A 14,727-nucleotide genomic window follows, 5' to 3' on the forward strand; every position below is an offset into this window, starting at 1 on the left:
ATTTAATCAAGCAATTGTTGTGTGAAAGAAACTAAGAATTATTTGCATAATTGTTACCTTTGCAGTAGATTTATTCAATGAAGACACATTTATTCATTCATTCATTCAATTTCCTTAGGCTTAGTCTCTATTTATCACAGCGGAATGAACCGCTAACTATTCCGGCATATGTTTTACGCAGTGGATGCACACTCATGCACACTCATTCATACACACACAACTCATTTTCAATACACCTATAGCGCATGTCTTTGAACTGTGGGGGAAACTGGAGCACCTGGAGGAAACCCACACCAACATGGGGAGAACATGCAAACTCTACACAGAAATGCCAACTGACCTAGCCGGGACTCGAACCAGCAACCTTCTTGCTGTGAGGTGACAGTGCTAACCACTTAGCCACCATGATGCTTAAAGACACATTTAATTTATTCACATTTTAAAGTGACAGTAAACATTATAATATACAAAATATAGTGTTTAATTTTGTGTTAATTTTGCAGTTAAATGTTTTATGCATTTAGGTCTAATAAGAATAGTAATTGACAAACATTTTTAAAAATGTGTAAATGTTAGTAAAGAAGTTATAGAATGATGGAATTATTTAAATAAATAATTTTCCAACTGTGTATCTTCCATTTGTGTTTGTTAATTTATATATACGTTTTTCATTTTTTTTAAATGCTATCAATGCATTCACTCTGAAAAAACGATTTATGTAGATCAATGTGACATGCCATACAAAAAACCTAAACATGGTAAAGAAAAATAAAATATTTACCTTTTAACTTGCTGATGATCCTAAAGCATTTCTTCTTTAGCCAAATACATGCTGCTTCATCTGAATGGCGTTAAAATACATATCTGTTGAAAACAGAAACAAACTATTTTTTCTGACTCAATACAGAAAAATCAATTTATACTACTACTAAAGGGCACCTATTTGACCGCTTTTCAAGATTTAAAATAAGTCTTTTGTGTCTTTAGAATGTGTCTGTAAAGTTTCAGCTCAAAACACCCATCAGTTTATTTATTATACCTTTCTGAATTTTCAGCTTTGAACACAATGTAGCTGTTTTTGTTGCCTGTGCTAGTTCTCCCTAGCCACCGTTCCCACATGCCTGTCAGAGTGTGCCTCAATCTCCAGCTGCGTCAGATAAACAGCACAGTGACAGACATGAAGGAAGCAGATATTGCATAACGTCTGTGAGAAATGCTACAGTAAGAACTTTCCCAATGATTATTTGATGTATTTGTTATGAAATTAATTCAAGCCTTTCTGCGATGATGAGATACAGAATGTTGTTACAAAATTCACGGACACACATTCACACAGCGTGCACGTTTAACTTGCATTGTTTTTGCACAGCAAATGACAGGATACACGTTGATATGCTCTGCTGTATGGATATCCATTACATTAATGTACAAAATAAACCTGATTTTACGTCCACAAACCAGGATTGAAGGATTGTATTTTATAATTGTACTGACATACGGCTGTGCTGATGAGTAAAGCTGAAGTAAATTATATGCATTACTACGAAGACATGTTAATATGCAGCTGTCAATCAAATCAGTGGGTGAGAAACCTGCACTCCTACGTCACGTTGTGGTGGGCCTCAAAATGGGAGGGATTTGGATCCTATTGTAACATTAGGAAATTTAAAAAAAGAGACTTATTGGCTATATCACCCCAATATGACTGTGGACACACTATACCTACACACAGTTCTGTCCAAACAGCTTCCAAAAGATGATTTTCATCATAGGTGCCCTTTAAAAAATTCAAACAAATTATAAACTCTGCATAAAACGTCCTGCACACCTCTCCCTGTAAAATTATGCCTTGTAAGCTGTACAAATACTCACCTCAGCTCATACGAATTAATTTTACCACATTACGAAATAAGTCTTATGACTAATACCTCACCTAAAAATAGGATCAGACTAGAGCAGATCCTGCAGGACTGTATCTCCACGCTGTGCATGTGTGCTGCTGTGAGATGTTGTGCACTATAACAAGCTGCTGCAATAAACATCATTTTGGATTTCTCTCTATCACCCGGCAGCACCTGCTGTGGCGGTTGGCGTGCAGTCAAGCAGTCGACCCAGGTGTGCATAAAAAGACAACAGCCTCCTGCAGGACTGACACTGATTTATGGCTTGTTAACACCGCCTGCTTTCTTGTATCCTTCCTGATACCCATTATGGCAGGCTTCACCCAGAGCTGGCGCGCGAGTCGCCCCTTTTCTTCAGCAGATCAATAGTTAATGGCACTTTTGTTCCACAAACCAGGAAAAGCAATTAAAAGCCATTGATCATGTGCCACATCACTGTCATTAATATGCATGTCTTCTTAACCTTCCATATTGAAGAGTTTAATCGGTCTCCTCCTTCATTTACCTTAATGTGTGATGACAAGACACTAAAGATATGATCATAGTGTTGAAAAAAAATCTTCCTAAATTATGAGGACAGTTGTGCATATATTATACATATACTGTGCCTTTAGAAAAACATCATACCCCTTTGAAATAAAAACTTTATTTGTCATATAACGCCTGAAATCAAATCACCTTCCAAATGACTTGAGTGATGTGTTTATATATAGATTGTGTTTATGTATAGATTTTCACAGGGTATTATTATTTTCCATAGGCACTGTAAGTGAAATATTGCTATGGTAAAAAAAACGATACTTTAATTATATAATTATTTTATTTAATTGCTGTTATTACGTTATTATAATGGTAAGAACAATATTGCTGTTACTACTACAACTTCAAATTATTTAATAAATACAATTTTTATAATAAATAATTAGAATAAAATATTGTAATTATATCCAAACATTAAATGTAATAAATTGTTAAAAATTATTATATTAAACATATTGAAAAAATTTAATTCTGAAATTTTTCTACAAAATGTTGCAATGTTTTAAGCTGAACGCATATCTTTTTTTCTGTTCTGTATAAAACAGAAATTTATTGCATAAATATATTTCAAAGTTATTTACACAGATTTTATTTTTATTCAGTTAACCCTTATGTACTGTTGGGAAGTCTTAATTTGGCCATAACTGTTTTGTGGTTCAGCTAGCAAAATAATTTTTGTGTTATAAATCTTATTTAGACACATATTTTGAGAAAATGCTTTGATTAAAAAAAATTATAATAATAAAAAATAATTTAAAAAAAATAATACACTCTGGGCAAATTGACTACCCTTTTGATATGTTCGGGATGAAAACATCAACTGAATTAAACTGCTGTGAAAATGCATCAGATAAATATATATTTTTCAAATAGTTTTTTGCATAAATCTGTTAAATCAACCTCAGTCCTGATCAAAACTACTAAATTGCTTAGAAAGTTACAGGATTTTAACTCTTTAATTGCCAAATTCATAAATGATGTCACTGATTTGGTGAAAAAAACACACACACAAAATTATGTATTTTTAACATAAAAAATAATGTGAATGGATTTTTAAAAATCTTTTAAAACAGTTTTAGACATGTGAAACAACATTGCCTTTGATGCATTATTTTTTATTTATTTTCTCCCTAGTTTACTGTTGGTGGCTGTATTTGCCCCATTGACTTACATTATAACCTCATGTTTTTGATCGCAAAACCATTACACCATATAATCAAGCATTTTTGATTGTTTGTGGTTTTCCCTTTTGGGAAGAGGTCAAATTTGTCATTTTTGCTGTTGATCATCAGTTGGCACCTTTAACCCTTCAGATAGGCCTGTGCAAAAAAATAAAAAGCTTAGTTTCTGGATTAAAGTGTGTGTTTGTGTTTGTGTGTGTGTGTGACCTTTGCACACTTACCTTGATGTGTCTGAGAAAATCAAAATATGCATCTCAGCTCTCAGAACTACATGGAGTAAACAAAAACAAGAGTTTTTATGCACCATCAAATGTGCTTTTAACGGAAGTCAATAGGGTAAAAACAGCTAACAACAGTAAACTAGGGAGAAAAAAGAAATTCTAACAATGCGTCAGGCAAATGACATAAATAATCGTTCACATCTCCAAGACTGATAAAAGCATAAAAATAAATCCAGTTCACAATAATTTTTTATATGGAAAATACGTCATTTTGTGTGTGTTTTTTTCATGAAATCAGTGACATCATTTGTGAATTTGGCAATTAAAGAGGTAAAATTCTGTAATTTTCTAAGCAATTTAGTAGTTTTAATCAGGACTGAGGTTGGTTAACAGATTTATGCAAAAAAACTGTCATAAAATATTTATCTGATGCATTTTTACAGCAGTGTAATCTGTCAGTGGATGTTTTCATTCTGAACATAGCAAAAGAAGGGTAAATTTGAGCAGTGCACAGGAGTTTAATTATTACATTAAACATGAAAATAATATGCTTTGCACAGATGTGCTTGTGACATAAAAACTGCACATCTGGGTTTAGTCCAATGAACCAAGAACTGAAGGTGTGCACCAAAAATACAACTGCACACACACTCTTGAATGCACAGTAAAGAGATCATCGGATCACCACTTTATAGATTGCATCCAGTTACAGCCATACCCAATCTACACAGCACAACAACCTGTGCTAAATTACATTCTGCCTGCCTCAAAATTCCTCGCCGCTTCCGAGGAGAGAGAGAAAGCGGTCAAAGCGAGGAAGGCCTCTGAACTGCAGCTCGCCACCTCTCAGCTTTGATTTCCAGCCCGGTGTCGCATCTGTTTTTACTGACGCCACTGATACAGGCGGGAGGTGGCAGGCAATCAGCGAAAACAAGAGTCAATGGAGGCCAGCGCTGTTGCAGGAGGCAGGAGCAACTGATGGGTCATGCGATCTACAAGATTTGAATCGCAAAATATTTGAACAACATGAAAACAGACAAGGCGAATTATACGGTTCGTTCAGCCATGCACAAAACAACGCCGAGTGCATTATCTCTTCAATGTGCAAATAGCTCAGGCAGTCCACTCTGATAAGCGAAGCCTTAGCATGTTTAATTCATGTAGGGGAAAGCCTGATGGTGCGGGACGTTTTTAACCTTTCCTCTCTTTGTGTGTGACTAATGTAGCAGACATCAGTCGGCTGCTCTTTTTCAGGGCCTGTGTAAAATGTTAAGTGGGAGCACACGGCACCTAAGGGGAAGCTATTCTTGCCTAATTAGCGCAGTACTGAAGACATCCTTGTGTTAGCACATACACATCACTCCACTGTCGCGATGAGGCCCGTGGCCTTTGCCAATGCCTGGCAAGGGCGGCTTCATCCCATGTCAGCATGAATTAGCGGAGGCAAAACTCTGACCCTTCAGGCAATGTCACAGAAGAGAGAAGGGGAAAATGAGAACTGTCAGGAAGCTTGTGGCTCACGCCATACTGACCTGTTAGACACAGCATCTTAAGTGAAGATTCGGGTTTCGAGGTGGATTTCAAGACAAGCAGGGGTTGAAAAGCAAACACACCATCAATCCATTCATCAAACTGATCATGCTCTGAAGGAGGAAAGAGCACATGTAAAATCTACTCAAAATAGCACAAACAAAATAAGTGACATCATTGAAATCTGTCATACTTTATTTTAAGGTTCAACTCACACTATATTTTAACAACCATCAACTAAAACTTATACAATAGTTCAATAACTAGCTGCTTAATAATAGTTATTAAGGTAGTAGTTGGGTTAATTTAATTAAAACAGCACAACAAAAATAGTGCTGGCACTGAAATCTGTCACACTTTATTATAAAGCTAAACTTTTGCTATAAACAAACCATTAATTAAGACTTTTAGATCAATTCACTATTAATTAGCTGTTTATTAATAGTTAGTCAGGTAGTAATTGAGTTAATCTAATTAAAACAGCACAACAAAAAGTTCTGGTATCGAAATCTGACACACTTTATTTTGAGGTTAAACTCTCGCTATCTTTTAACGAATCCTTAACTTTAATTTTTAGATCAATCAACTGCTATTTAGCTGCTTAATAATAATTAGTAAGGAGGTAGTTGGGTTAATCTATTCAAAACAGCACAACAAAAAGTTCTGTATTGAAATCTGACACACTTTTTAATTAAGGTTCAACTTTCACTGTTAACAAACCATTTTAGATCAATCCACAACTAACCAGCTGCTTATTAATAGTAAGGTAGTAGTTGGGTTAATTTAATTAAAACAGCACAACATAAATAGTGCTGGCTTTGAAATCTGGCACACTTTATTTTAGGGTTAAAACTCTTGCTAATAACAAACCATTAATTAAGACTTTTAGATCAATCCACTATTAATTAGCTGTTTAATAATAGTTAGTAAGGTAGTAGTTATGTTAATCTAATTAAAACAGCACAACAAAAAGTTCTGGTATCGAAATATGACACACTTTATTTTAGGGTTAAACTCTCGCTATCTTTTAACGAACCCTTAACTATGATTTTTAATCAATCCACTGCTATTTAGCTGCTTAATAATAATTAGTAAGGTGGTAGTTGGGTTAATCTATTTAAAACAGCACAACAAAAATAGTGCTGGTTTTGAAATCTGTCACACTTAAAGGTTCAACTCTTACTATTAACAAACTATTAATTATAACTTTTAGATCAATCCACTACTAATTAGCTGCTTATTACTAGTTAGTTATGTAGTACTTTAGGTATTGGGTGGGATTAGAGTTTTAGACTGAGACATACTCTATATGTACTAATAAACAGTTAATATCTTAATAATAGATAGGTAAGCCTTAATAGGGTGAATCATTGCTTAAAGTGTTACCAAAATGTTGGAAAATGTTAATTTTGTCAGATTCTTCTGCACCAAGAGAACTATACTTTTAGTTTAGCCAGAAACCAAATCAAACTATTTGGGAATAAATGAGTTAATCTTTAGTGTATTCTTTATTGGTATTAATTCAGACAGAATAGCTCTCTAAATTCTGTCAGTGGTTCTGTAAACACCTCAAAAAATTGTTAGTGTATGATAATTTATTTCAGACATTCTATAAAAAAAACATTCTATGTAAATAATTTGACATTTTCTGTCTTTTTTATTAAATGAAACGGATTGTGTGGATTTTAGGCTTTTTTGCACAAACATTCTTTAACAATAGTGTTATTGTAAAAATATTATATTTAGTTCAATACATCTTTATTTCTATAGGACTTTTACAATGTAGATTGTGTTTAAGCAGCTTCACAAAGAAAATTATAGTGAATTGAAACAGTGTCAGTTCAGTTTTCAGAGTTTAAGTTCAGTTCAGTTCAGTTCAGTTCAGTGTGGTTTAATATTCACTGCTGAGAGTCCAAACACTAAAGAGCAAATCCATCGATGCGAAAGCAGCTCCACAATACCGAACCATGCAAGCCAGTGCAACATTTAACATTCTTTTACAAATATCAGCTTTAATATTATTAAACTAAACTAATCTCTACAACACTGACCAATTATTGTTTTAAATTCTTTCAATAAAGATTCTTTTATTTCAAGAAACAAAAACTTTAGTTTTATAGTTTTAGTTAAGTATAATAACCCTGCTGTAATAATTAAACCTAGTTAAAGTGTATAATTTAAACTTTTTAATTTTTAAGCACTTTTACAATTCAGGTTTAAACAGCACTGAGCAGACCTAGCAGAGTTACAGTGTATTTATATACAGTCTGCACTGTCAAAAATACAACTTGAAAAAAGTTTAAACTACTTTTTTTTTTCTTTTTGGTTTGGTAAAAATCAGTAAAAATGTCTGTACAACTACATTTAACATGCTTACTTAAACTGAATCAAAAAAAATTTCTTTAAGTTAAAAGTTATTTTTGTGAACAAAAACTTTGCAAGTTCAACCAAGGAAGGTCGGTGGAGGGAACAGCTGCAGAAAGACTTTTAATATGAATTTACATGTTAAATTTACCTAGTTCACTCTAAAAAAGAAACTCTTAGCACATGTAGACTGTTACTTTGTTACTTTAACTGTTAGGCATACATGTATGGAATTTTTTTCCTAACAAAATAAAATGAAAATTCAAATGCTCAAATAACAAATCAAAATGCATTCTCAAAAGAGAAATCAAACGTATTTGATATTTATTTTCTTGGTCAATTCAGTTAAATTCTGTAATAATTAAATGAGATTAAATGAAAAATCAAATGCTATAACTATAATTCAAATGGAGGAATCAGTTTCTGGTCTCCTGATTACACACATACACAGCTGGAAGCTCATAATGGACTGATTACTTGGACTATAAAGACACCTTGTTCACACAGACTCTTTTCTGAGTCTTGTTTTTTCCTGTGAAGCATTGCAAAGCATTTGTCCCTGTTTTGTCCTGCCATGTTTGGACCTTGTCTTGTTTACCATTATTGCTATTTTACCTCCTGTCCTGATTCTAGTTCTGTCGAATAAATGTTTTGTTAACATTTGTCTCTGTTTTATTTTTATTTTTTTAAACTGAACTTTGTTTTTTTTGTTCTGATAATGTACTATTTCTTGGAACCAATTTCCAAGAGTTTTTTTGTTCACTCATCTTCAGACATTTTAGGTCAGTGCAGGTGATGTTTTCAAAAGTTAAGTGAACAAGAACAAGCGAAAGGAAATATGTATTATGTTTTACATGCTGTACTGGCTTAAAATTTGTTAGTGTATATAGAAATGATCAAATAATGACATATTCTTTCTCCTGCTTCTGTTAAAAAAGAAACAAAAACAATGATTCCTCTTTCTGCCCTGTGGGTGTAATGCAAGTCATACCAGGCCCCAGAAAATCCAGAACAGAGAGGAGCACATGCAGTGCCTCCTGTTATCCCATGTCCAGGATATTTGGTCGGTTGAGGGGGAGGCCGGCAAAAAGTAGCGAGGCGTCACATCTTCTGCATTTAATTGGCAAGGGAAATGAGTAGGAATACGGTTAGTATGAATCCAGTCAGTCAGTCACACAGTCTATTACAGGCACACTGGCATTCGGCACTGGCTCTTACTGTCCTGATGGAGCACGGCCCCCCTCTGGCTCTTATACCTCTGTCCCGCTCTCCGCTGTCCAGCTGACGGTGATTGTCTCCCGGATTCGCGTGGCGGGACGACTCACCTGTCACTAACTGGTCACAAAGCATTTACCTGGTGACAGAATTCCAATTAGACTGTGATAGAGGTGACACTGGAGAAAGAAGGGCGGAGGTGAGATGCAAAGACGAATGCTGCAGGACAGAAAGAGAGAGAGAGCGAGCTTGTGTTTACAGACTGAGAATGAATATTACACCGTTTCACCAACTTTCAAAGGACAAAAGCAGTAAAAACTAGTTTTTTAGTTATGCTGTGTGACTTTAAATGCTTTTGAACTGCTTTTTTTGTTGTTTTAAGTCCAATTACAATGTTATCTAAATAATGTTATTAAATGGAGAAAAAAAAAGTAAATTATAGAACAGGCTATTTTTCTGCACCGTTTAAACCCTCCTCATTAGAACACACAGTTTAAATAGGCATGGATTGGCAACTGAATGGCTGGCCTTTTCACTTATTTCAAGATTTTCCAAAGTTTAGCAGTATGTTTATCTATGTCAGACCTGTAGACATTCTGTTGAAAGGGGTGGGTTTTTTTTCCAAACTTGGACCGTTTTACAGATATACACCTCATTTTCTATTTAATTATGAGATTTCAATACAGCATTTTAGGGACATTTTAAGCATTATTTTTAGCTAAAATAGCTTGCCGGATGTCGGGTCATCATAACCACAAATATTTCCTAAAGATTTAGAATAAAGAAAAAATTTTTACATCATCATTAGAAAAATTATGTCATTAGATGTCATTAGAAGATTTCATTATATCATTAGAAAAAACAGGAATTTGTTATTGTTTTTAATTTAAAAAATGTGACATTCATCAAAGGCGGCAAGACCAAAGCTCCAAAAATACAAATTTATTAAATTAAAAAGGCAGACACAAAACATGTAACGTTTTGAGCCACACGACTCTTCATCAGATTTTAGACTAACAAGAATGTTCTGTGTTCTGAAACAACTAACTTGATGCTTTTACTGTACAGTGATTTAGCAAATTTTGATTTCTTAGTTCATGACCCCTTTAAAACCCACTGCTGACAAAGCAACTAAATAATCCTTTGAGACTAAAAACGGCAATGGAGACAATCCCCAAAGAATGTTTAATAGGCTTCCAGTGGGAGATGATGTTGATCCTCACCTCTAGGATGTTAAGCTATGTGTTGAGGTTTGTCTGTAAAGTGTCAGAGGTGAGCGTGTCTCTGTGTTGTGGACGGCTGTGTATATAATCGTGACACGCTCCTAATTATTGTAGACAGTGTGTCATCACCTAACACAGATGGGGTCATTGGGGTAGATCATGTTGATGAAACTGTGACACATCTGTATTAACATGGTATTGTGTTGATTATTACTGTGGAAAACAGCAACCAATAACAACAAATAAATAAATAAAAGGAAAGTTTACACAAGATTGCCTCTATACAGTTGAAGTCAGAATTATTAGCCCCCTGAATTATTTAATTAGTTTTAAAAAAATTAAAAACTGCTTTTATTCTAGCCGAAACAAAAACATGTATATAAACATTAAAAGAGTTGTGGTAAGGCTATTTTACTTTTAAATGAAATTGCAGTAGGGCCCAGCTACTGTAAATCACTAGATGTGATTACTGAAGTTACTGCAAAGGGGCAGTTGCGGAAAATGCTTCCAATAAGTTACCACAAAAACATCTAAGTTAGTGCTTCACAATATATCGTTTCAGCATCGATATTGCAATGTGATCATTCGCAATAATCACATTGTGAGTACAGTATATGCAAAGTTGAGTCTGGATTATACTTTGTCATTTCGCAAGTGTTTTTTGAGGCCTGTGACTATGTGAAGATTTTAAAAACATTCAGGCACAAGAAAATGTACCGTCTGTGACTTAATGAATTTTATTGAATTGTTTATAAAACGAAGACTATGCAGTATTATTTTACATATTGAATTACTGTATACCTTTTTACATTTCGACTCTTCGGAAAACAATAATTTACTTGCTTTACTTATTCCTGAACAAAGTTTCTGTGCATTTTGGTCTACTCCTCTCTTTTGGAATGCTGGGTTAAGTGAGTCTATCCAGTTCATTCGAGGTCTACCTCTTGTAAAACAAAATAAAACATTAAAATTTAAGTGGCATATATATATATATATATTTTTTTTTTTATTGAATTGATCCATGCTTGTAGATTGTTTGTTATATTTTATGCAGTGCCTACAGGGACGGAGTGGGACTCTTTTTCAGCCCTGGAGTTTCAAGCCTTAGACCGGCCCACCTCAGTTCACCACTGACTATATTAAAATAATATTATTAATAATAATAAAAATTTCTAATTTGTTTCTAATTACACTATCACGTCTTTTTTTTTGAGAAAACAGCTGTTTTAGAACTTCAAATGTTCAACAACCCTTACAGTATTATATGTCTTAACAATAAAAAATTTAAAAAAAAAATTTACTTAGACGAGGACCAAACCCAGGTTGCCAGCGTCGTAAACTAATGTGCTAACCACTGTGCCACAACAGCTGAACATTGAATGGTGACTTATCTAGTTATATCATCATTAACCTGCAGGCTGCATCCTGCTCACGAGGCTACGAGAAAATAGATAAAAAGAGCAGAGCTGCGGTAAAATAATGAATAAGAAGGCTGTGGTTAAGTAAATAAATAAATTATTTTTAAAAAGTGTGACTGCTGAGAGCGACAGATTCTGGAGCTAGGGACACCGGCCCTCGCGGCCAAAAAACGGACCGGCCCACCGGGAATTCTCCCGGTCCTCCCGATTAGCCAATCCGGGCCTGAGTGCCTATGAATCATCCCAATCAATCTAAAATTATAACTTCCTTCCAAACAGTTTTACAACTTATCTAGAGAAACTGTATTCATATTACAATATTTTTTTATAAATTATCACAAGTGAACTTTTTAAAAATAAATTGCTCAAGAGAATATGTTTTGTTTAAAAACTATTTTGTAATACTACAAATGTCTCTACCGTCACTTCAATTTAATAAAAAATATTAATATTTAAAAAAATATATATATGTTGCTGACAAAAACATTAAAGCAAAAATCCTGAGCTCAGGTGTGAACTAGAGAGCTGATTCCATCAGACACTCTTGACAGCATCAGGAGCTACAGCGCTGGACACAACCATCTCTTTTTTTGTGTGTGCTCCGGTTCGAGAACTGAACCATAACGGATACTCCATAACAACTGAGGAGGGAGAAGTATCGCTCCATGTCCAGATCAATAGTGAATTAGCCAGTTCGCTCATCTCTTCAGTGCACTGTTTTGGCGGATCGATTTCTGGCAGTGTGGGGCAGCCGAGGTGACGCTGGCCAACAGCACTGTAAAACTTTTCTGAACAAGCCACTGGCTGCATACTGACCTCGCAAGTGAAGGGAGTATGTTTACATCCCATTCCAGTTTGAGGAGAACGATTTATAACGATTGCATCCATCTCACCACACATGAATGAGAGCGTGAAAGTGAGCGAGTGTGACATTAAGCAATCCCTGCTGTTCTCCACTGGTTCTTGTGGTTTAGAAGCAAGCCAGGTGTGTGTGTGTGTTTGCAGTTGCATGCTGGTGGTTTGTGATGGATGAGCAGGAAGAGAACTGATGGATGAGTCAGTTCTCTGTTGGGACAATATGATGAAGACTATGAGCCAACATACCCCAAGAAAGAAGTCTCATCTCTGGCCCTGCCCACAGTCCATTACACACATGCATGCACTCTCTCTGCTCACTGCTGATGGAATAATGATTCACTGAGATGTATTGACAGCATGTGCTGGTCAAAACTGGTGAAGAACAAAACCAGCGTATTAAGACCTTATATTAAATATGCCAAGGTAATTAATATTTACAGTAGTTAGATACTGTACTCCTATAACAGAATAACACAGTCAATGTAATTTAGATTTAAAAGCTTGTGATTAGATTAATTTGGCTATATTTCAGCTACAATGTTCATGTTTCTAATTAGCCAATCATATTGCAGCAACTCAATGCAGACATGGTCAAAACTTAGGCATACAAACATGGTCAAGACGATCTGCTGCCGTTCAAACCGAGCATTAGAACGGGGAAAAAAGGTGGTTTAAGTGACTTTGAATGTGGCATGTTTGTTGGTGCCAGACGGGCTGGTCTGAGTATTTCAGAAACTGCTGACCTACTGGTATTTTCACACACAACCATCTCTAGGGTTTACAGAGAATGGTCTGCAAAATAGAAAATATCCAGTGAGCGGCAGTCCTGTGTGCCTTGTTGATACCAGAGGTCAAATGAGAATGGCCAGACTGATTTGAGGTGATAGAAAGGCAACAGTAACTCAAATAACCACTCATTACAACCGAGGTAGAAGAGCATCTCTGAATGCACAACACATCCAACCTTGAAACGGATGGGCTACATCAGCAGAAGACCATACCAGGTGTTACTCCTGTCAGCTAAGGACAGGAAACTGAGGCTACAATTCACACAGGCTCACCAAAATAGGACAATAGAAGATTGGAAAAACGTTGCCTGGTTTGATGAGTCTCAATTTCTGCTGTAACATTTGAATATAGGGTCAGAATTTGGCATCAACAACATGAAAGCATGGATCCATCGTGCCTTGTATCAATTGTTCAGGCTGGTGTTGGTGGTGTAGGGGATATTTTCTTCTCACATTTTGGGGTCATTAGCACCAACTGAGCAACATGTCTGTGCCACAGCCTACCTGAGTATTGTTTTGCTGACCATATCCATGCCTTTATAACCACAGTGTACCCGTCTTCTGATGGCTACTTCCAGCAGGATGACACATTTTATTTGCTTGTTTATTTTAAAGGGACAATACACTTGACATTGTTATACAAAGATAACCGATGTTGTGTACATAGGGCATATAGCATAAAGCTAATTTGCAGCCCTCGTCCCTGGTTAGGCTTTACATTAAAAAAAATTATAATAAATAAATAAATAGTTAAAAAGTTTACTGAGCTTTAAGTCATAGTTAATGGTTTGCAATAGCAAGAATTGTACCTTAAAAAAGCGAGACTGAATATCTTAGCAATTTGACTACATTTGTCACAATGCAACAAAACCGAAAAACGTGCAGCAAATATTTACAATCCAACAAAATATGGGAAAATTCTACAATTATTCAGAATGCAACAACATATAAAAATGACTAAATCACTAGAAATCACTTCACAACACAGCCAAATTCAAAAACACACCAAATACTTTGTTGCAGAGTTAATGAGAGTAAATGACTGGTCTTGTTTTGAAAATCAAAATTGAATTGCAATCAATCTGGAAAATCAAAATGGCAGATATGACGTTCTTTCTCAGAACAAAAGAATTCAAATGACTTTGACTCATAAATAAATCTATTTTACGCATATACACACTACGCACAAATACAAACAGTCAGATAAGCACGTTTATCTGTAGTGGTGATAATGGCTTTTACAAAATCCCTCTGCTGTCCAAGATTAAAAAATCCCACCTGGAGATGCGTTTGCTATCTTCGCTTTATCTCCATCACTGTGTCTCATGCCATCAGATTCTCAAGCGTGGCATCAGATTCCTCAGCCTACATGTATTGTGGCCTCACAAGGGAAAATGCGGGCCATTGTCCCATGTCACCTATTACTCCTCAAAGTATTGATCAAAATGCTGTCGACTTGCTTGTCACCTTGTGATAAACTATAAAAGT

General features: G+C 35.2%; 1 protein-coding gene and 1 long non-coding RNA gene across 4 annotated transcripts in view; one reads left to right on the top strand and one right to left on the bottom strand.

The window, feature by feature from the left end:
- Positions 1-14,727, top strand: part of LOC147842616 (uncharacterized) — a 1,013,036-nt gene that overhangs the window by 826,680 nt on the left and 171,629 nt on the right. The window lies entirely within an intron of this gene.
- rnf220b (ring finger protein 220b) overlaps positions 1-14,727 on the bottom strand; it is a 147,393-nt gene that overhangs the window by 120,527 nt on the left and 12,139 nt on the right. The window contains exons 4-7 of one of the 3 annotated variants that reach the window (XM_087264475.1): positions 8,956-9,091; positions 8,729-8,847; positions 5,376-5,486; positions 782-864 (exon numbers count right to left, since the gene is read on the bottom strand). The gene's annotated coding sequence lies outside the window, so the exon portion shown is untranslated. Of the gene's footprint in view, positions 1-781; positions 865-5,375; positions 5,487-8,728; positions 9,353-14,727 lie in introns of those variants that run through there. The other 2 variants (XM_087264476.1, XM_087264477.1) reach the window with 2 other exon arrangements.

Source organism: Danio rerio, chromosome 8, assembly GCF_052040795.2.
Source record: "Danio rerio strain M-AB ecotype USA chromosome 8, GRCz13ab, whole genome shotgun sequence".
NCBI classification, from domain to species: Eukaryota; Metazoa; Chordata; class Actinopteri; order Cypriniformes; family Danionidae; genus Danio; species Danio rerio.